The following is a 24,077-nucleotide window of genomic DNA, read 5'->3' as shown; positions in this document are numbered from 1 at the left end:
TTCACTGTTTTCAACATATCAATATTCCCCTGATCCATAGGGGGAAAGGGAAGCAAATGAGCATTAAGCCCTTATATGTGCAAAGCACTTTATAAATATCATCCTATTTGATCCTCACAATGACCCTGGGAATTAAGTACTATTATTCTTCCCATTTTACAACTGAGAAAACTGAGGCAGACAGAAGTTAAGTGACTTGCCCAGGGTCACACAGCTAAGAACCATCTAGGCTGCGTATGAACTCAGTTCTTCCTGACTCCAAGCCCAGGGCTCTCTCCACTGGACCACCCAGCTGCCAAAAACTTATAGTACTTCCCTCTTGCAACTACCTCAAATCTGAAGTCCTCAGTCAAGCATGCAAGGCCCTGTAGTAACGTGATCACCTCCTCAGCCAAGCATCTCCTTACACCACAACGCAGGCTGTCTCCGTAGGCAGTCTTGCTCGCTCCTACATCTGTTCATAATGTTCTGTCCATCCGGGATACTCTCTTACCTCTTTTCCATTCCCTGGGGCCAGGATCAAAACTCACCTTCTCTAAGAAAGCTTTTCCAAATAATCCTATCGATTATTCAATCAATCAACAAGCATGTTTTAAGCACCTACTATGTGCATAACACTATACTAAAACACTACACCAAAGACAAAACAGATATGTTCTCTAGGGGAGACAACATAAATAGATGTAAAACAGAGAGTAAATATAAGGGGAGAGGAGGGATACAACTAATAGTTGGAGCATTGGAAGACTTCACATAGAAGCTAGACTGAAAGAGGCTGAGAATTCTGAAAGGCAGAGGTGAGAAGGGAGTTACTCACAAAGAGGGAGACAGACTAGGCAAAAGCAGAGAGGGGAGATGGAGCAGACTGCATAGCAGTCCAGGACAGCCGGTGGCTAACCCCACGAGGGAACACAGGTTTCACAGGCTGAATGTTACTTCAAGTTCCATCTCAGAAGGCTTCAAGACTCATTTTTTGGTATGAAGTCACATGGGACTTTCAATAAATGCCTGATTGATGTCTCTCCCAAACTAACATATTAATACAAAAATAAGGATTTTAAATGCTAAACAGAAGCCCAAGGAGGTTCATGAACAAGGAGGGGAGTGACATGGTCAGGCCTGTGCCAAAAGAATTCACTTTCGCAACTGCATATAGACAATGGACCAAAGAGAAGGGAAACTGGAGGCAGGGACAATCACTGGGAGATGACTGAATGACAATCATTCATTCACCCTGAGTAAGACAACAGTGTGGTACAGAGTGGGCACACTGGTGCACACTGTTAATCCCGGCTCCCAGAGAAGGGGAGGCTGGAAGATCTCTCAAGCCTGAGAGCTCTAAGCTAAAGGCTAATGGGAGCCTGTGTGAAATCCTGCATCCCCACAGTGAGCCCCTGGGAGAGGGGGCTCCCAGACAGCCTAAGGAAAATCAGCCCTGGTTGGAAATAGAGCAGGTTAAAGGTGCTAGCTGGATAATTAGTAGAAGCAGGCCTATGAGTAACCCTTGCACTTCCAGACTGGGTGAGATGGAGAGACCAAAGAAGGAAGGAAATTAAAAAGAAATGGTATAGGATAGAGCCAGAAATGCAGCTGGAATCCAAGGATAGCAGTTACTAGTCTGGGTGAGTTTCATAAGGTTATTTCCCTTTACCGAAACTTAGTTTTCTCCTCTACAAAACACTTAATACTACTATCTACCTCATGGAATCACTAAGGGAAGAGTACGCTGTAAACCTTAAAGTTCTATAGAAATGTGAACCATAATTGTGTTCCCTAATACATGCCGGCTATGACATTTTTCCTTATCTTTCCATTCTTCGATGGCACAGAAATCTCTCCTATCCGTCCATCCATCTCCATCATATATACAGTTGCCAAAGTGACACTCCTAAAGCGCAAGTCTGGCCATGTCACTCCTCTACTCAATGAACTCCAGTAGTTCCCTATTACTTTTGGGGTCAAATGTAAATACAGCTGTTTGGCACTTGAAGGCTTTCAAAACATGATGCCAATCTATTTTTTTTTTTAGTTTTAAAAACATTACACACCTCCATGCACTCAGTGGCCTTGCTGCTCTTCACATACAGCCCCCCACCTCTTTCCTTTGCATTGCCTATGAGGTCCTCTTCACCTTCACATCTTAGAATCCTCATTTCCTTCGAAGACCACCTCCAGCGCCACCTTCTATTGGAGGCATTTCTTAATGTATTCCCACCCCCTGCCCCCCATATACTTATATGTATATACAGGTATACATGCTGTCTCCCCTGACAGAATCTAAGTTCTCTGAGGGCAAGTTCTATTTCATTTTTTTGATATCCCTAGGGCCTAGTACATAGTAGGCAATCAATAAATGCTTGTGACTGATTCTATTTCTCTGGTCTCTTTGTAATTAATTCACTTAAAAATTATTTCACTTAATAAAAGAGAATTCATTTAATAGTAAAGTAATTTACTTCATAAAAGATGTGTTCCTAAGGACTAGTTGGTAAAACAAATTTCTGTGGTAGAAATGAATACTACTTTATCAATGATTTAAAATTTCAGATACCTAGAGGAAAACTTTTGACCCAAATTAAATGTACTACTTACTGCCCTCAAAAGCAACACTCTTGTGATAGGCAAAAATTAGTTTCCAGCTCACAGAGGTCAGCAAAAGAGTGAGCCCAAAAAGAGGACGGGCTTCCACACACGCCATCTCCCTTCTGGTTCCACTTTCATACCCTTGTATATGATACCATGTGCACTTAGAGGGAGTTCAAAGCTAACACAGTGATCCAAATACAGGCCACACTATTTCCCCAGTTCTGATGTGCATAAAACCTGAGTGCAGCCTAAATCACACTCTTAAACCCACATACAAAGCTTAAGTCTCACCTCTCTGGGAGCAGAAGCACTAACAAAAGCTTTCCCACCATCCCACTCACACTCTGGAAGATCTTCCTCCACATACTGCTGTTGCTGCTGCTGCATGGGAAGGGAGATGGGTCCCTTCAGCTTGCATCCCCCAAACAACAGCCTGCATTTAGTTTCTTACTGCAAAGACCATCAACTCTTTCCCCCCACAAATATTTTAAATGTCCCTTCGATTTGATTGATGTTCCTCCCAAACTAACATGTTAATACAAATAATAAGGATTTTAAATGATAAACAGAAGCCCAAGGAGATTCCTGAGCAAGGAGGGGAGTGACATGGTCAGGCCTGTGGCGTAAGAATTCACTTTGGCAACTGCATATGGACAATGGACCAGAGAGAGAGGAAACCTCTCTCACAATCCTTTCGCTTTTTCCTAATTGATTCCATCACGTTTCCCACAGAAGCTATTCCAAACCTCTTCTCTCAAGTCTACACCCTTCCTCCCTCTCTCAGCACAAGACCTCACTGCCCACTTTACTGAGAAAAAGAAAGTCTACCCGTTAAGCGTGTGTTCACTCCTAAAAACCCTTCTATGCTGTCCTTGATTCAATCTTCCTTTGCTACAATTAACCAGCTCAGCCCCTTATCATATGGATGGGTTTTGGAAAATCCTACCTCTCTGGACCTCAGTTTTCTCATCAGTAAAATGAGGTGGCTGGATCAGATGGCCTCCGAGGTCCCTGCCTGCTCTAAATCTATGGGTCTATGATCCTTCCTAAAGTCAATCCTTCAACTTGTGCATCTGATCCCACCCCTATCTACCCCCTCCAGTTTTCCCCTTCCATTATTCCCTCTTCCTTTCATCTCCAATCTCCCCTTGCCTATCTGTTCCCTCCCTGAAGTCTAACAGGGTCTCCCAAAACCTTAAAAGCTTTCACTTGACTCTGCCACACCCTCAAACCACTGTCCTCTCTACACTCTTATCTTCATCTGGCTTCACTCATTTCCCAACACCTTATAATCTACCTTCAGGCTCAGTGACCCATTAAAATGAAACTACTCATTCCGAGATAGTTACCAGTCTAACTGCTGGATCTATGCCAGTCATCTATGATGACCTATTCTCAGTTAAGTCCTTAACCTCTTGGATTTAATAATGTAGGTCTTACAACCTAGTAGGAGACAGCCCCTGCTGGAGAGTCTCATCCCTTGGCTCTGCTACTTCTCCAAAGCCTCCTAGTTTTCCTTTGTTCGACCATCCTCCACCCGCTGCCCATTTAAAATAGGGAGAACAGAGCTCATCTTGGGCCCTCTTCTCTATCAATTTTCTCACTGGGTAACCTCAGTTCTCAAGGGTTCATCCCTATTCAGATTAACTCCCAGTTCTATATACCCAGGCCTGGTCTTCCAGACTCTGGGCACCAATTTCCTGTTAGATAACTCATCTTGAATGTCTCTTAAGCATCTTACTCTCCACGTCTTTCCCCCAACCCCAATTTAGTCCTTCTCTACCTTCCCTAGGTCTACTGAAGACATCAGCCTTCCAGGGGCTCAGGTGCATAAACCCAGAGTCATCCTGTGCTCCTCACTCTCACACAGCCCACTCCACAATCTTCACCTTTTTATCTCCACAACATGGATCAAAGCCACCCACAGAACCCCCACCCTAGCTGAGGCCTCACTTCTCACCATCCCAAGCCACCCTCCACAAAACCACTCAACTCATGTTCCTAAAGCAAATGACTCCTTTACTCTAAATGCAGCGTCTCCCCATTACTCTCTAGGATCAAATAGAAATTCTTCTGATGCTTTTAGAGCTCTTCATAGCCTGCCACCATTCTACTTCAGCCTCCTGTCTGCACTGGGTGGTCCAGCTAAGCCAGCCTTCTTAGGGCTCACATCTAGCACATCACCTCTCCAGCTCTGCAATGGCCAACTCCACGACTGGAATGCATTCCTCCCTCTTGGCCTCTTCTTGGACTCACTGGTCTCCTTCAAAACTCAATTCAATTACTGCCTTCTACACGAAACCTTTCCTAATTTCTTCCCTGTCCTCCCAGGGGCCAAGTGTTTTTCCCACCAAGGTAAACTTGAACATCCTTATACGTTTTGTCTATATGGCCAGGTCTGTTATAACACTTGTTTTGAAAATGTGAATTTGTTCCAACATGATTGATATATTAGAGAACAATTTGAGCATAATGAGAATTTCTGCAAATTTCATATTTGCTTATGCAGGATTTCAAGAACACAGAAAGCGGCACCGCTACACAATAACTCACAAGCTGCAACTCTTCCGATTTTTTCAAAGTAAAGTATCACATTTCTCATATATCTCCTGGAGCAGTAGAAGCTGTGCCAAGGGTTGGTCTTTGCCCATTCAGTCCACTCCCTAGCCCACCTCCAGGCATGGCTGGGGGGTGGCCAGTGGGAACCTGATAGAATTCCAACCCTTTGAAGCTGCCAGCCCATCCTCTTGTTCATAGCTGTCAACAGCTGCCAGCTCTCCTTGAGGGAGGAATGGGAACCCAACCCAGGCACTGCCCAAGGTCTCACATACAGACACTATTGATTGTAGTATTTATGTGTTTCTTAACCATTTAACATATAAAACTGTGCAAACCTTTTTTAGGTTTCTATGGGTTTTTTTTAAATGTGTCACTGATGAAATTTTGAGGGCTATGCCCCTAAGTCCCATTTGGCCCATAAGGCTCGTGGTTTTTATTGCATGGTTTTTCATAACTCAGTGACTTTAGGAACACGTGTCAAGTTATAACAGAACTGACCGTACTTAGGCACATACTTGTTGTCCCCCACTAGAATATAAGCAACCTGAGAGAAAAGACCATTTGGTCTAGCATTGTGCCTAGAACGCAGGGGCTTAAAATACGCTTGCCGACTGAATCTATACATCCAGTCCACACTGCCAGCTGCCTCCTAGGCCATTCCACTAGGACGTCCCTCAGATATTTCAAACTTCACATTTCCATCTTTTCCTCCTAACTCTGCTATTCTGTTGAGGGTACCACCATTCTTCCAGGTGGCACCATTCTTGACTCCTTCTCCCCTCACCACCAACATTCACTCAGCAGCCAAGTCCTGGGGAGTCTGATTGCTGTAATTCTCATGTATGGCCCTTCGCTGTTCCACTTACACAGACATTGCCCAGAACCCATCTCCTCACTTCTGCCCTGTCGTAGCCCCCTAAGTTAGCCTTCCTGCCTCCAGTTTCCTAGCTGCGCCAAACTGATTTGGCACTTTGAGCATGTCCCTGCTCCAGACTCCCCTGCAGTGGTTCCCTCCTCCTTGCCTCTAGGATAAACTACAAAGGCCTCTCTTTGGCACTTAAAGTCCCTCACAATTTACCTGCCTTTCACATTAACTTCCAGTCAACAGGCATTTATTAAGTACCTACCATGTGCCAGGCACTATGCTAAGTGATAGGAATGCAAAGAAAGACAGAATAGTCCTCGCTTTTAAGGAGTTCACATTCTACTGGAAGGGACAGCATGTACAACACTGCATATGCAAGATATGTACTATAAATGGAAGGTACAAGTGGAGGGAGATTAAGGGCAGCCTCCAGTCCCATTAGCAGCCACAGAGCAAGGGAACAGATTCATTTTATATGTCATCAGTGTCATTCCAGAGCATTTAAAGTTGGACACAGTCTAACCTCCTCATTTTGCCAATAAGGAAACTGAGGCCCAGAGAAGCAGCGTGACAAGAGATGGCATCTGATCCCCAGTCTTCTCACTCCATATGCCGTGTACTCCATCGTAACACCTCAACAGCATCTGCCTCTGACAGGAATTGAAACTGTCAAAGATTATTCATTGTTGTTCGAGCCCTGTGCCTTTTGTAAATGGAAGCACCACACTGTTCCAAGTATGGAATCAGGTGGCACAGGAATTCTCTCTCACAAGCCATGCCTGCTCTGTTCCAGGAAGACTGGCACAACCTAGGTTTCTGTCCCCACGCTGACACTTACTATCAACATCTGGTATTGTTTTGTCATTGGAAAAAGGGGATGGAGAAGAGTAATTCTTTAACTACACTCACTTAACTTACAGCAAGGTTGTTAGAAGGAAGGAATGCAAACATTTGTTAACTACTATGTGTGAAGTATTAGGAAACTAAAGACAAACACCAAAGTTCCTGCTCTCGCCGAGCCTCCACTGCATCAGAAATGCCATCTCTACAATGGACCTATGAGCTCTTAGCCCTGCTCTCTCCCCGACTCCCCTTTCGCAGGTAGAGGATCATCAACATTAGCTTATTACAGGGTGGGGGAAAGAGGGCAAGGAAAAGGGAAGGCGTCAGAAAAGTTATGATGTGGGACCCAACTCTGGGTGCTACACACTTTGCCAAGGTCTCAATTTCTCCAACATAAAAATGAAACAGTTACCTAACTCACCTAAATAAGATCATTGTCAACATACAAAAATGTCTGTTGGCACCAATACTAGCAGGGTTCCATATAGAAAGATAGCCAGAGACAAACTGGGGGCTGAATAAAAGAAAGAAATGACAAACGTTCATAAAATCCTAAAGAAAAAGCATTTATGGAGCCTACTTGGGCAAAAGCCCAGGTAGAAGCTTCTGGGAAGCTGAAGCTTAAAGGGTCCCAAAGATCCCAAGTCAAGGTCCCTGTTACTCTGCAGTGCCTACATTCCAGGCAAACTAGACGCTCCTGGAGGCAGGGCTGCTCCTTGTCCTTCTCTGAATCCCCATCACTCAGCACACAAAGCACATATTAAGCGATTCACAACTGTCTGTCACTCCACTCCCTGCATCCTCCTAGAGAAGCTGGAGTCCCGGTGCCTGACTCAGCTGTTTTCTGCACTGGCTGTCCTCCAGGTGTGTGAGGCACTGACTCCTCACCTTCCATCTTAGAATCACCAGCTACATTCCAAACTCAGATCAGGGCCAGCTCTGACAGAGCCCTGCATGACCCTCTTGGTTGTTAGTGCTCTTCCCCCTCCTCAAATTACTTTTCTAAGTAACTTACCTTTCTAACACATATCACCATAGAATGGAACGGCCTACAGGGCAGGCACTGGTTTTTATTTTTGTCCCAATATATCCAGGCAGAACAATATCCTGCACCTAATAAGCACTTAATATGTTTAACTCAAAGACATTTCATTTTAGAGGTGCAGCCCACATTCAAACTGATATCACCTGTGCGAAGGAAAATATACTAGACTGGAGGGAAAGAATCATGATTCAGATCACAACTATGCCTCTTGCTACCTGTGTGACCTTGGACACGTCACTTCTCCATTCTGTAAAATGAAGAGTTGGATCAGATGATCTCCAATGTCTTTCATTCAGTGATTCTACAACAACAGCATTTTGTTTTCCACTCAGTAATTCTGTGAGGCAGGTACTCTTAAGTAATATTATCCTCATTTTCCAAATGAGGAAACTGAATCTGAGAGAAGCTAAGTGACCTACCCAATGTCACAACCTGAAATGCGAAGCCACGATTTGGGCCCAGACCTTCTGACTCAAGTCTCTGTGCCTTGCACAGACTAAATGTTTAGTAAATGGAGTAAATGGCTGTTACACTTAATCTTCTCCCTACACTACAGTATTTCTCTCTCTCTTGAATCAAGGACTGCATTTCCAAGTGCCAACAACAAATACTCATCTAGATGTACCGCCAGCACTTCAAAAACCAAACTCCCACAAAACCGGCTCTTCCTGCTAATGCACCCATTTCTCAGCTTTTCTGTCACCCTCCAGGTCCCAGTCATGCAGACTTGAGGGCTCAAAATACATTCTGGCCCCAATGTAGCTGCCAGTCTTACCACTCCAAGGCCTTTACTTCTGGAGCTCTCACATTTGCTCTCTCCCTTCCATTCTGCTTGTAACTATTCAAGTTCAGCCGCTGCCTCAAGCCTTTGAGCTAACGTTCACATCGGTTTTTACTCTTCAATCCTAAATGCTCTTGCCAGAATAACAATTCTGATCATGTTCTTGCTTTTTGTGAATTGGAGAGGTAAATTATTCTTTTTTTTCCCTGAGTGATAGGAAAAAACAACAAAAAGCCTGTTTGATATGAATTATCTTTCCTTTCTCCTCTTTGGAAAGTTAGAAAGGAGGCATCTAATTAGATTAGCCAGTGATTAACTAGGACTGAGTTGGACACCAAAAGCCTACCACGAATTATGGAGATTACTAACTGGTCTGGAGTATAAGACTGCAAAAGCCCTGCAAATTAAATCCAAACACCTAGGTGGATGAATCCCAATTCGTGTCCTACCGCAGAATATGCTGTCCTTATGGTAGGCCAGAAAAGTGGCAGCATCCTTCGCTGTAGACTTCCTGGGGACAAGTTAGGCCGAGTGTTTAGAGTCTAACTTAGCAAGGTCAGATACCAAACAGTCTATACTGGGTAGCCTTCTTTTACACACATTTTCAATAACTATACTCCTTGATATTTCTGATTATCATTCTTTTTCCTCTACATAAACCCCAGAAAATGCCTTCTTGTGGTCTAGAGTTGTGGCAGCAGAGGGAACAAGGAGAAAAGGAAGTGAGCATTAGAAATGGACACCAAGAGAAGTCTCATATGAATTGATACAAAGTGAAGTGAGCAGAACCAGGAAAACACTGTACAAAGTAACAGCAATACTGTAAGGTTGGCCAACTGTGGGAGCCTCAGATACTCTGATCAATATGATGACCTGAATCCTAAAAGATACATGATAAAAAAATGCTATCTCCAGAGAAAAAACTGCTGGACTCTGAGTGCAGACTGAAGAATACTTTTTTCAATTTCTTTTTCTTGTGTTTCTGTGTATTTTCTTTTGCAACATGGCTAAGATGGAAATGTTTGGCATTTCACACGTATAACTGATATCATACAGTTTGCCTTCTGAAGAGATGGGACAGGGGTGGACAGGAGAGAATTTGAAACTCAAAATTTTAAAAAAATGAGAGTTAAAAAAATTAAACATAATTGGGAAATATTTAATGAAATAAATGTGTGTGTGTGTGTGTGTGTGTGTGTATTTTTTTTAATGGACACCAATGATAGCAGAAGCAGAAAAAGTAGTGAGCAACTGGATATGGCAACTCTCTGAACTGGGGAAATCAAGCTGGCTCCCAAAGACCAAGTAGACCCATGGGGCTCAATGGTCTTTAGGTTAGAATAGAGTATGAAAGCAGAAAGCTTCTTGGATCAAATCTGAGAAAACTCAAGTTCCCCTAAAAATATCGTGTTAGTAGGGCGTTATCACCCAGTCAGCTTTTTATTCAAAAGTTAAAAACTTTCCAAAATTAATTCCTCATTGTCTACCAAATGAAATACGACTTCACTCTGGCATTCAATGTTCCCAAACTAATGTCCCACTAGTCTTCCTCACACACTCTACCTTCCTGATAAACTATCCTTGCCATTTCCTAAGCCAGTGCAAACTCTCCTGACTTCCTGCCACTGCTTACACTTTTCCATCTGTCTCTCTCAACCAGGTGAAAACTGCACTGATTCCCTAAGACTCAGTTCAAATGCCACTGGAGGCTTTTGCCTGGTTGTGCGAAAGGACCCAGAAGCTGGAGGCTCTGCTCTTGCCTTGTTCCTCCTGCCTATGGGCTTCTCAGGGAGAAGTAGGACAGCTGGGGCCTTTCTTGAGAAATACAAAGCTTTCCTTCTGTCCCCAGCTAGAAGTAATTTATCCTTCCTCTATAGTCCCATAGCATTTTGTTTGTACCTCTCTTAGGGTACTTATCACCTTTTTATCTTTGAATTATAGCAATTTGTACATATCTCATCTCTCCTAAAATGTCAATGCCCAGTTCATTGTCCTGTACTTATAAGTTCACATCTATATAGTACTCTGAGGTTTGCAAAGCACATTATGTCCTATCATTCGATTTTCACTACCACTCTGTAAGGAATGTACTCCTTTGATTCCCCTTTTACCAATGAGAAAATGGAGGCAGAAAAAAATTAAGTGATCTGTCCAGACATATGGATTCAAGTCAGAAACTGAACCAGGGTCTTCATAACAAAGACTAGCATTCTATTCCTTAGATCGCCCTACTTCTGTATGAGAAACACTATTGAATAAATGAATGTTATATCACCTAGTTCTGTTATTTTTCATAACAGGAGGGAATTTATTCTGGCAGTTTATATTACACAAAGTGAACCAAGATTTGTAATATTCAACCCCTAAGTTGGTTCATGAATAAATGTAGGGTTTTTCTGATCCTTAATCTCTTCTAGAATGCCACAGGGTTTTAAATCAGGAAGATCAATTAAATTTAACAAGTACAGAGATTACTATGTATGTGTACCATGGAGGATATAAAAGTATTACAACAAAATCTTCAAAGAACATTCGCAAGAAAATAATTGCTCATGAAGCAATCTGAAAAATACCAAAGAAACTATATGCCAAAATGAGTATAACAGACCCTGTATAACAGTAGTACGAAAGGTCAGAAGGGGAGAGATCCACGGAAGCTCAAGTTATTAAGAAAGCTTTCATTAAACAGATAAAATCTGAAGAACAATAGGATTTCGACAGGGAAGATAATGCTATGCATATTAGACTTAACCTATACTGTTTGTAAGTGCAGATTTCTGTAGAGATTTGTATAGCAAAGCTTTCTTTACCTTTACAATACTGTGTATTAAATACTGGCCATTTGGAGAGGGGCACTTTTTTTAGGTAATCTAATTTTAAGTACTTGATGAATAAACTTTGTGTTTTAACAAAAAAGTATGTAATTTTAAATTTAGTTTAATGTTTTTAGTTTAAGTTTTAGTTTAATGTTTAGTTTTAATTTACTTTAATTTTATAGTCAGTTTATAACTTTTATAGTTCTATGACATTTGGCCAAAATCGAGGACATACTGACAAAGCAACACAGCTCAATCCAAAAAGTTCCTATCATACAAGAACAATTCTGTTGAAAGACTGAGGCTTTTCCTTGATGTGGGGCATAATCTCAATGAGTCCAGTGTTTTATCTATTGGGTCCCTCCCTATGCTGCCTCTGGATAAAAGCAATTTCTTACTCTTAGGATCATATATGCATACATACATATAACATTTATGTGTATATATGTACATGTGTAATGAGTACGTATGTATGTGCAAACTAGCTCTCAGCTTCATGAAAATCTGGGGTTTCATCATGCCATATACAAGTCTAGGCTTGTGATGAGAACTCCTGGCACCATCACCATTCTGTTGTACTTATACCTTGAAACCACCAGTTTGCTTCTTCCTACCTGTAGCTGACATCACACCCAGCTTCCTGTCCCAAAGGCTGATGACATCTATCAGAGGCTTCTGGTTGTACTATTCTTCTAGGCTAGAACAGGATAAAGAATTGAATGAAATAAATTCTGCTCACTGATCTAACCCCTCAGAACTGAAATGCAACACCCTATATGCATTTATAAAAGAGAGACCATTTAGGTTCCAAACCCTAGTTCTGGTCAAGTATCAAAAGTATCTGATTCCTAAAATTTACTTATCAATTTCTGCTCAAATTTTCTACATCCAGGTTAGATGAGTAATCTTTATTTGAACTCTTCCCTTAATGAGTTCTTTGCATACACTGTAATTAATAAAATTACCCAAATACTATTACTTGTGCCTTGTATTTAGTAATTTTGCCAACCGTTGTCAAATTATGTTCCAATCATATCCTAGGCCTCTCTTTTAGTTAAAAGGTTTAAAAAGATTCATTTTCTACAAAACAACTTTTGGCAATGGTTATTAAAATCGTCCTTGTTAAAAAGAGAGAGCAAAAGAGGAGAAAGGAAGACTCCTGAGACAAATCCCTAAAGTGTTAAATGGTTGCTATGTAATACTGTAGTTTTGTTACTGGGCAATAACTAGGAAGGTGGAGTAACAAAGGCTAAGAGACGGACATAAAGCTCTAAAGATTGAGGTGATCATATAAGAGTTTCAAAAATATTGTCAAATTGTTATTTTGTATTTATAAAAAAAAACACATTACCTAATACATCTTTTTTTTTATTAGCATTAGCTGCAGAACTGTGTTCCTGAGTAAAATTTCAGAATTTGCTTCTCTGAAGATTTTTAAGAAAAAGCTCTTGAAGGAGTGGGGGGGAGGGGGTTGGGGAGAGATGTACCATTTCTTGGAAAAGAAATGGGGTACAAGATCCATTAGGTTCCTCAACACTGTGATTTACACTTATTCATAATTCATGAGTCATACAGTAATTGAGAGTTTACTGTTTTTCCCATCCTTTAAGCTTGCTTTTCCTGCCCCAGGCTAAACAAAAACATTACTAAATTTGATAAGTAATAATTTCCTCCATGACACCAGTAGACTAGTTGAAAGAAATGTGGGCAATCTGAGCAGACTCCAAACTTAAGGGAGCCAGATAACAATATGAACACTAATAGACATGAAATAAATTCCTAATTAACCTTATGATACAATCTACAGGTAAACATAATCTGATATTTAATATTACTATAGTTAAAATTGTGATCACAGAAAAAAATAAGATTCTAGGTTCATTTTTTTAAAAAACATATTGATTTTGCATTTTTTGATGTTACAAAACAGTAACTAATGAAGAGGTGAGAGAATGACCAAATTCCCAACCCTAATCTACCTGGAGCAGCAACCCTGAGGGAATCTTCATTGGGGTTATTACCATGGGAAAGAAGAGTCTCACATTTTTCTATACTTTCTAGGAACAAGAACTTTTCCTCCCAGTTCTAACAAATTCCCTTCCTTTACACTCTTTTTTCCCCTCACTGCTGACTCTTCTTCATTTACCTTTTCCACTCTCAACTTTCTCTAATACCACTAAACAGAGAGGCAAGGAAAGGAGGGATGGTAGGTAAAGAAGAGAAAAAAATTATGTGGACATTCACATTTATCATCATCCAACATTTATTTAGCTGCATAAGGCATTGAAGATACAAAAAGGTTTAATACATGTTCACTGTCCTCAAGGACTGCACAATCTAGTTAGGGAAACAGAACATAGACATAAAAAAATTAGTAACAATACAAAGTAACTTAGGCCAAGTGCCAAACAAATGTTAGGACTAGGGAAGCTCCTGAATGGTGCAACAGAGAGATACTTCAGCTAGGCAGGAAAGAGGGAGAAAGCATTCCAAGCTTGAGGAAGAGTCTGAATCAGCAAAAGCAAGAAGGTAAAAGGCGCAGGCAGTGTACACAGAGTACACCACTCATGGTGGTGGAAGCACAGTGTCCATGTTAGAATAGTATGACTGCAGACCTAGGTCAGAGACTGAGTTGGGCTTGGTATGTGAAACTAAGGATTTTGAACTTTATTCAGTAGTAACCATTTAATGTATGTGTATGAGTGTGCGCATACACCCATATAGACATATGTACATGTAAATATACATATTTGTTTCTGTGTGTGTTTATACATCTTCAATGCATAATAAATTTGAGATTAGTAACCACGGCATCTAACCCATTCTGGACAATTTACAAAGCATAATTATGGTGAAATTAAAATGCTTTTTAAAATGCCAGGCAGCATGTAGGACAGAGGTTCTTAACCACTTTTTTATGTCTCTGACCCCTCTGGGAGTCTGGTGATGCTCTGGATCCCTTTTCAAAATAAAGTTTTTAATTGTATAAAATATAATCCACAGAATTACAAAGGAAACCAATTATAAAAATGTAGTTATCCAGGTATTTTATAAACAAGAACATCACGAAGTAATCAGTGACTTAAGGCTTCATCTCATGAGCCACAGGATTACAGGATATCAGACTTTTAAGGATCATTAGCAATCAAATGGTCTCACTTGGTCACTCCTCCCTCCACTCTTATACACACATTTTACAGATGAGAGAATGGATGCCTAGGGAAGTGAAATGACCTGACAAGGATCATAAGGTAGTGACAGTAAAAATCTGGACACAAGTTTCCTCACTCAAAAATCCAGTTGTTCTTTCCACATTCCCCCAAATTACTCTGCAGGTGTTCTTGGAAACACTGCAGGTGTTAAGCAGTTCAGAATTCCTTCAGCCCTAAAGGAACACTGCAAAGATTTAAGTAAGGATGTCCCTTAGAGAATACTCCCAAACTTCCTATCCATCATGGAAAATTAGGTCAAACAGAAAGTAACAAGAAAACTTGAAGTAAGTCCGACAAATAATTCCTGTAGTTATTTTTAAATTTTCTGTTCTGCTCCAAGTTGTTTTACATTTCTTGTGCCTTGAATACTCCCAAAAGATGAGTCCTGATTCCCTAAAGGCTGCTTATCCATTGTAGGTCTTTTAGACCTCTTCTTTTCCTCCCATCCCTCCTTTCCTTCCCTCTTTTTGCAATACCTGATTGTTTCACCAACATAGGGTGTCTCTTGTCCAAGGCAGAGAGAGCCCTGAACAAGCTGTCAGAAAACTTGAATTCTAGTTCTGTCACTTACTAATCATGTGACCCTGGTCCTATCAATGCCCCTTCTGGATCTGTTCCTTTATTTGAAAAATGGGGATATCTACCCTGCTTACTGCATAAGATCATGGTGAGTATCAAATTAAGATCATTTACATGACAGGCTTCAAAAAAAAAAACACCAGGTGCTATATGAATGCAAAGTGTTGCTAAGATTTTCAGGTAATTAAGAAAGAAGCTAAAAGGATTATCTACACTGAATTCATTATCAGGGTTAACCCAGTCTCCCAATACAGTGCATAATAAACAGTGTATTCAACAAGTATTTATCAAATAAGGCACTGGGGACGGACATGAAATTGAAATAAAACAGCACTACTCACAGATCTTTATATCTCCTCAATTTAGCCACACTTTGATTCTGTCTATTCCTCTGTGTAGACCAGCTCTTTATTTGGGAGAAGCTCCTAAAGATCAGCATCATCCTTCACATGACTAGAGAGGGAAAACCCACTATAATGTCAATAATATAGTCTCTATGCCTTATCCTGTTTCTTAAAATCAAATAGCAAGTCAATATCTAAGTATGCCTCCTTAGAACAATTTGGTGCCATCCTTTAAAAATTAGAATAGTGTAAAACTATCCAAAAACTGTGCTTGGATCAAGTCCAGAGAAATGTAGGAATCAATTTAATCACCTAAAAATAAATCAATATACTCACAGAACTGAACACTGTGGTAGCTAGGTTCCTTTGAATCCAAAAATAAACGGCAGGTAAAACATTTCATTTTAAAAATTAAATTGCAGAGCAAATGCTCACTGCATGTTAGACTTGTTTACAGATAAGTTCTGTTGCCAAGCAACATTGCCTAAACAATCTGAAAACCTAGTTGCTAAGTTTTAGACCTATTCAAGTAATTTGTATGCACAAAAGCCAACATATGTATGAATATCATATAAAAATGAATGTCATTAAAAACACTAAAAACATATTTTGCACTCTCCCAACACTAATCATCATCTCTACCTGAAAATCTGAGACTTAGTTAAATTTCTTTAAACAAGGTTTCATCCAAATCAAAGTTTCTTGGCAGCTGACACTTTAAAAAGAGCAGTTGTTTGGTCTAGAAGGTGAGAAGTTGGAAGTTTAGCAAAATAACATACAATTACAGCAGGGGAATTAACTTCAAGATTTTAACATGTCCCTCAATGGGGTTACAACATGAAAGGCAATATAACCTTCATAAATGACCTTAAGGAAAAGTGCTATGTATCTATCATAGACCAAAAAAAGTGGCCGCGATGCTTTGATCAAGTCCGCTACATGATCAAGAGTTATTTCTTTTTGACATTAAGCCTATGTCCATAATGGGACCTAATTCAATTTAACCAGCATTTAGTAAGAACCTACTATGTGCTTAGCACAGTGATGGGCAATGGGGATATAAAGGCAAAAAATATAACACTCTTGATTCTCTAGGAGAATAAATTCTACTGTATCATAGTCTCATAGATTTAGAACAAAAAAGTTTTTAAAGACAATCTAGTCTAGTCCAATTCTCTCAATTTACAGATGAGGAAACTAACCCAAGAGGAGGTGAAGTGAATTTTCTGAGGTCTGACAGTTAATTATATTCAGTATTTACTGAGGACCTCCACTTTCTAGGTATTGTGTTAGGCTGGGGATTTTAAAAAAAAAGTTTCCTGCCTTCAATCCTAGTACTACAAATTCCACTAGATTTAGTTAAGACAGCAGAACCATGACCAGAACCAGAATCTTGAATACAAATTAGGTATTCTTTCCACTACACCACACTTCAGAAAGATCCAAAGATTTGAAGTCAGGCGCTACTGATTTTAATCCACTTATTTCTGTCTGGCTTTGGTGACCTGATGGAGAAAGTGCTGGGCTTGTGAGTCAGTAAGAGCCAAGATGAAATTCTGTGTCTCAGAAACTTACAAGCTGTGATCCTGGGCAAGGGACTCAGCCTTTGTTAAAAAAAAAAAATTATCTCTAAGGTTGGTTCCTCTAAGCTCTAAGTCTGGGATCTTATGATCCAAATCGCTTAACCTCTTTGGGTCCTAATCTCGCAAAATTGAAGAGGTCTGGCTACATGACTTCTAAGGTCCCTTCTAGTTTGCGATTTAGGATAATTAAGTTTCTTAACTTCTCAGCCTCAGTTTCCCTTCTAGTTCTGGATTTAAGTTAAGTTTCTTTACCTATCTCGACCTGTTTCTGCAACTTTACATTAAGGAGATCAGTCTACACGACCTATAAGGTCCCTTCTAGTTCTAGATTTAAGATGCTCAGTTTCTTAACCTCTATCAGCCTCAGTTTCTCCCTCTGTAATAAAAGGGGTCGGGCTACGCTGCCTGCAAGCTCCCTCCTGGCTCTGCACCTATGATATGGGTGAATGAAGGCGGGTCTCCTTTCCCCCATCCCTCCACCTCTTGCACGTCCTTCATCCCTGCCGCCCCCGGGAAGGGGTTCTGTCCAAGGATGGGAGCAAGACCACTCGCGGGGTGGGGCGCACGAGCCCGCTGACGGACTGGCCTTGGGCCCACGCGGGGCCACGACCCCTTCCCCCAGGAGAGGTTACCTACCACGGCTCCTCCACGGTCCTTTCAGAGTGTGCGCACACACCTGACAGGGGAGGAAGGTGTGCGGGCTCCGGACATCGCCGCCGCCGGCCAACATGCCCGCAGCTCCAACCCGCCGCCTCAGTGGGGCTTACTACTCGGACGCATGGAGGCTAAGCTAACGTCCCACACGGGACATTCGAGGACGCGCGGGCTCCGCGGGGCGGGCACCACGGACTGACGAACCAAGCGAGTGGAACACACTGCGCAAGCGCCGCCGCACGCGCAGAAGGCCTCGCGGGACATCGCCCCGCCCCCACCCCACCTCCACCCCACCCCCCCGACTCCCGGTCCCAGGGAGCTCCCTGGGGACCTCCAGGCTGAGAAACCGAAGCCGCCCCGACAGCACGCGGCGTCCTTCGTCTCAGGAGGGCCCAGCTGCTTCTTTAGGCCGGCTAGCCTTCCGGGCTGGGCCGGGACAGCCCCAGCGCTCACCTAACCGGCTGGGACTGCCCTGCGACTCCCCCGGCCAAGCCCGACTCGGGTCTTTTCTGAGCCCTTCGCGATCTGATTCGGGGAAAGAGAGGAAGTCCCGCCTCTTGAGGTGACGTCAGGGGGAGGGGTTAGGCAAGGCGCGCTTTCAAACCCTAAGCCGCGGGAACAGCCCCCAGCGGTTGGAGCTGAGCGAGGAGGCGTCTGGGAGGCGGGAAGTAGTGCCCTGGAAAGAAAGGAGGTAGCCTTAAAGGTAGTAGGCCCGAGGACGAGGTGAACTTAGAGACCAGTTAGGGAGCTGGCCCTCTCGTCTGCTCTCCTCCAGCCCTCCTCTAAATGACACTTTTTGTCTGCACTCTTAAAAGTTGCTGCAGCAAAGGGGAATAAGGGAACAAGCATTTATTAGGCACCTGCTGTGGGCCAGGCCCAGTGGCTAAGTGCTTTACAATTACTACCACATTTGGTCCTCAAAACAACCATGTTCCAGGAGGTTGGTGCTATTATTATAAGCATTTTAATAATCATAATAAAAATAATAACTAAGATTTATTTAGCACCTAATATGTGCCAGGCACTGTGCTAAGTGCTTTAAATTATTATCACATTTGGTCCTCACAGTAATCCTGGGAGGAGGGGTGTTATTCTTAATGACATTTTAATAGCATTGATCCGGCATCTAACATGTGGTAGGCACTGGGGATACCTAGAAAGGTTAAAAACAGTGAGCTTGCTTTGTAGTGACGTCATAAGGAGAAACATCATTGGTGGGGGATGCTGCTGGGATCTGGACCGCAGAGCATGTGGGCCGTAGCATCCCCGTGGAACGAGTCCGTGGTACTCCAGAACTGAGACCTTTGTTTCGGCTGCTCTCCCGAGTGCCTCGACAGACTGGGCGGGAGAGAGAGAGTTAGGGTTGGGGAGCAGGCCTCTCAGAGGCCAGTGACGGTTCACAGTAAACCTCAAACACTAGGGCCATGATTGTGTTTGTGACTGTGTCCTCCAGCGGTGCTAAGAAACTGTATCAATGGAAATTAGACTTAACACCCAAAGTGGAGGTGCAAGAGATTGCACCCCTTTGCTAAGAATGGTCCTCTTCTTGATACCCTTCCCTATAATTTATATTGCTTAGTATCTTAATTAGATACCTTTACTGTTTTGTTTGTGCATCTCATGAGTTCTGCATGAGACAAAAGTTAGGGCCATGAGGTTGAACACTGAATGTAGGAGTAGAAAAAAGTGTGAAAGAAGATAAACTTAGTCAAAAGACCGGGGTTGGAATCGTTGAATTTAGAGCAGGAAGGGAGGTCATCTACTCTTAACAATATTCTCATTTTACAGCTGAAGAAACTAAGGTACACGGTGGTTAAATGACTAACCCCAAGTCATATATGTACTAAATAGCTGAATTAGAATTGGAATCTAATAATGATAATAAGAGCTGACTTTAAGATTTACAAAGGGCATCTGGGTGGCTCATTGGATAGAAAGTTGGGCCTGTAGTCAGGAAAATTCATCTTCTTGCATTCAAATCCAGCCTCAGACACTTACTAGCTGTGTGACCCTAGGCAAGTCACCTAACCCTGTTTGCCTCAATGAGCTGGAGAAGGAAATGGCAAAGTATCTTTACCAAGAAAATCCCAAATGGGGTCACAAAGAGTCAAATACAAGTGAAAAAACGACTGAATGAATAAGATTTACAAAGCACTTTTCATGTATTATCTCATTTGGTCTACACAATAACCTTGGGAAGTAGGTGCTTTTATTTAGAGGGGAGGGGTCACCTAACTAGCAAATTTCTGAAGTAGGATTTGAACTCAGGTTCTCGACTCCACGTCCCGCACTCTCTCCACTGCACCACTCAGCACCCTCGCCAGTTCTTCTGAATCCGACTCTAATATTAGTTTTGTTTGTGGGATTGATACACCCCTTACCTCATAGAGTGGTAATGGAGGAAGTACCATCCTAGGTTTGAAGCTGGAAGGGACTACAGAGGATTCTGAGTGTAACCCTCTCATTTTACAGATGAGAAACCTAAGCCTCAAAGACTTGCCCAAGGTCAGACAGCTAATAAGTGTCTGAGGAGGGATTCAAGTCTGGGAGTCCCCATGCTGCCGGGCTGCGCAAATATGAGCTCTAGTATTTTCACGTTCTATCCCCTAAAGATTAAATGAGATGTTTGTAAATCACTTTGTGACTTTCATTTATATAAATTTAATATGTAAATTTATTCACATTGTATACATCATGCAGGTGCTCAATAGATATTAGCTAAAGGAGTCAATAACCTAAAAGGCTTCATAATTCCAGGGGCATTTCCTTTTTTAGTGTCAGGAATGGTGGAAGAGTGATCATCCGGGAGGGTGGTACTGATTGAAGGGAACACTACTAAGGATAAATAGACTCCTTAAGGGCAAAGACTATGGTCATCCACCTTTCTAATGCATCAATGCCTTGCTCATAGTAGGAATTCTAATTTGTTCAATTGAATTGACAGCCTCTTCCAAAAGCCCCCTAGGGCACACCACGCCTGTCACCTCACATCAAGTCACCACTACCTCCAGCACTATTATGGGAGATTAAAAATGGCCATCCAATCAGCGCATTCTATCGGGGTCTTTGTGTGCTCTGATTTATCTCCAGTACATCCTACTTGTATCTTATTTGTCTGCGTGTTGTCTCCCCTGCCTCCCTCCCCAGCCTCAGCCTTTGAGCTCCTTGAGAGCAGGAACTGTCTTCTGCCCTTCCTCCTATGGCCAGCACTTAGCACGGCGCTTAATAAATGCTTGTTGACTGACCACTCCAACCCCAACAGCCCACCCCTTAACCGAGACTTGGCCTCGGTTTATCTTAGCTTACTTTTCTACAATCTTCTCACACACAGTTTTGGCTCTCCATACCTGTCTGGGGACCTCATGAGGATAATCCAGGAGGAGATAAATGAGCAAGATACCTTGAGAAGCAAGGAACAAATGAATAAAAGAACGAGTGGATTCATTCACCACTTGTACTATGTACAAAACCTGTGCTAAGCCCTGGATGTTCATATAGAAAAGCTACAGCCCTTGCTGTCCAGAAGCTCACATTTCAATAGGGTGATACCACATAGAAAAGGTTTCAACTGTAAGTCAGATGGAAAGGTCCAGAGACCCTTAGGACAGTGCCTCTTCTTTCATGTCATTTCTGTTGATAAGTCATCAGATTATGATATTGGACCGTTTGACAGTGCCAAGGATTTTGGTGACAAGAGCTTTCTCTTCTTGGTCTTCAGTAGCTGTGCCAGGTGGTATCTCCATGGGGCTGCTTCCTTGGATGATGGCTGCAGAGCATTGGCTGGAGGCAGGCCCACTGGTCTGGGCCTCTCCCTCAGGGTACCTTACTGCTTCAGATGGGCCAGTGTGTCGCCCACAATTGAGAAGACAGGAAATCCCAGGGTACCGCCATCTTGAAATAACAGGGCCTCACCCTCCATACTAGAAGACAGATTAGAGGGTACAGTCCTATTGAGTCTTCCTAAAGCTTCTTAAATCTATATTCAGTGCCACCATCTTAGTCTAGGGCCTCATTTCCTCACCTCTGGATGACTGCACCAGCCTAACTAGTGTCCTTACTTGCAGTTCCTACCCCACTTGCATCTGTTGTTCCTGTGAAAGCCAACAATCTTCCTAAAACATTACTTTCATCTTTTTACCTGCCCAGAAGCCAAAAGTCTCAAGTATTTGCCTTTGCATTCAATGCCTTACCCAACTTGGTCCCAAATTCCCTTTCCAAGCTTATGACCCATCATCTACAGCAGGGGTTTTTAACCTTTTTTTGTGGTGGACCCCTTTGGCAGGCTAGTGAAGCCTATGCACCGTTTCTCAAAATTATGTTTGTAAATGGATCAAATAAAATATCTATGTATTACAAAGGAAACCAATTTTATTGAAACGGTTATCTATCCATATATGTATTTGTGTGTATGTGTATATATCTATATGTGTGTATATATATATATATATATATCTACCTTATTTATCTATTCTTTCTATCTGTCTATCACTGAGTTCAGAGACCCCAAGTTAATAATCCCTGTTCTACACAAATCCTCTAATATAATATAATACATGGGTCTAATGATTATCTTCTAAATCACCATTCTTATTTGTACCTTTGAGCTGTGGCCCCCAGGGACTTTTCCCTCGTTGTTGCCTTGTGGATAGAGCCCTATATGTGGTCAGGAAGACCAAGTTTCAAACTGATTGTATAACCCTAGATGAGGTGTCGGGAACCTGTAACCTTGAGGCTACATGTGGCCTTCTACGTCTCTCAGTGCAGCCTCTTGACTGAATCCAGATTTTGTTCTATAGAATTTGGATTCAGTCAAAAGGCCACACTTACTGATCTAGAAGGCCACACATAGCCTCAGGTCTGCAAGTTCTCCATCCCTTAATCTCTCTGAGCTTCTGTTGCCTTATGTATAAAATGTTAATGAGAATCATAGTACAGTACCTACTTGTGCATATCCCATGAGATGAACATGCTTTGCAAAGCTGGAAAGCACCGTATAAATGTGCACTATTGTTACCACCTAGCCACATGCACCTTGCACAACTCTCACGTCCCAGCTTCTCTGCCAAGCTGTTCCCTTCCAGCTTACAATGACAGTTTCCTTCTCTGAATTTATACCATCTGCACTATTCATTTGCATTTACATATGCACTACCTTATAACATTGCATCTATTTTTTGTCTTGCCTGTTAGTTAACTTCTCAAGCATGTAGTCTTTACCAGATTGCAGTTGCTTGAGGTTACTGCAGTACGCGTCTCTGCTTCCTACACAATTGTCTAGTAGAATTCTATACACATGACGACGTTGGGATATAGAGCAGGAAAGGGTCTGAGGGGTCACCCAGCCCAAATGATTCCTTCTGCAGGTGAGAAAATGCAGCCTTAGAGAGGTGAAGGTCATATAGGCGGCAAGTAGCTAGGATTCAGATCAAATTCTGGATGATGCCCTTTCCCCCCATTCCCATTCACCCAGGACTACCAGGCTAACACTGTTTAGCCTCCTACTTTTTCTTTTTAACATTGTTCTCTTCTCCTGGTGGCCACACTCGCTGTTCCACAGCCCTCAGCCATGACTGAAAAACAAAATACCCCCTCCAGGTGTAATTTTGTGGGACAGGAGGGATGGAGACATGGCAGAGTTAAGGTTTGTGAGGGAGAAGGATGAGAATAAAAAGGTAAAGGTGCTCTAGGGAAGGATGAGAAAGTGGATCAAGTCAGGCTGTGATTGTCAGTTTCTTCATTTATAAAAATAAGGGGTTAGATTGGATTATCCCTAATAGGCATTTAGGTGGCATGGTGCATAGAGTGCCAGGCTTTGAGTCAGACAGACCTGGGTTTAAATCCAGTCTCGGACACTTTCTAACTGAAATCTCAGGCAAATCACCTAACCTCTGTGTTCCTCAGTTTCCTCATCTGTAAAACAGGTAATAATAGCACCTCCTTTTCGGGGATTATACAAGTACTTAGCACAATGTCTGGTGCAGAGTAGACACTGATCTCAGTACTATTATCTCAGGGCTCTAAAATCTCATCCTCTTAACATCCCTCCCAATTATCACCACTGAATTTTGCCCATATAATAAAAAAAAAAACCCTTTAAGAAGAACCAACATACACACTGACCAAGTCTAATAGTATAGACAATAATCCAAATCCATCGTCACTCACCACCCATGGAAAGAGGACTGGCTCTGGAGACAGTAGACCTGGGTT

The 24,077-nt window shown here is 42.2% G+C and overlaps 1 protein-coding gene across 1 annotated transcript in view; it reads right to left on the bottom strand.

Annotated features, from left to right (window-relative positions):
- CEP83 (centrosomal protein 83) overlaps window positions 1-18,041 on the bottom strand; it is a 120,659-nt gene extending 102,618 nt beyond the window's left edge. The window contains exons 1-2 of the mRNA XM_036761802.1: window positions 17,850-18,041; window positions 12,110-12,192 (exon numbers count right to left, since the gene is read on the bottom strand). The gene's annotated coding sequence lies outside the window, so the exon portion shown is untranslated. The remainder of the gene's footprint in view (window positions 1-12,109; window positions 12,193-17,849) is intronic.
- Window positions 18,042-24,077: the final 6,036 nt, after the last annotated feature.

Source organism: Trichosurus vulpecula, chromosome 5 (genome assembly GCF_011100635.1).
Source record: "Trichosurus vulpecula isolate mTriVul1 chromosome 5, mTriVul1.pri, whole genome shotgun sequence".
In the NCBI taxonomy this organism is placed as follows: domain Eukaryota; kingdom Metazoa; phylum Chordata; class Mammalia; order Diprotodontia; family Phalangeridae; genus Trichosurus; species Trichosurus vulpecula.
This window is presented reverse-complemented; position numbering and strand designations above follow the sequence as displayed.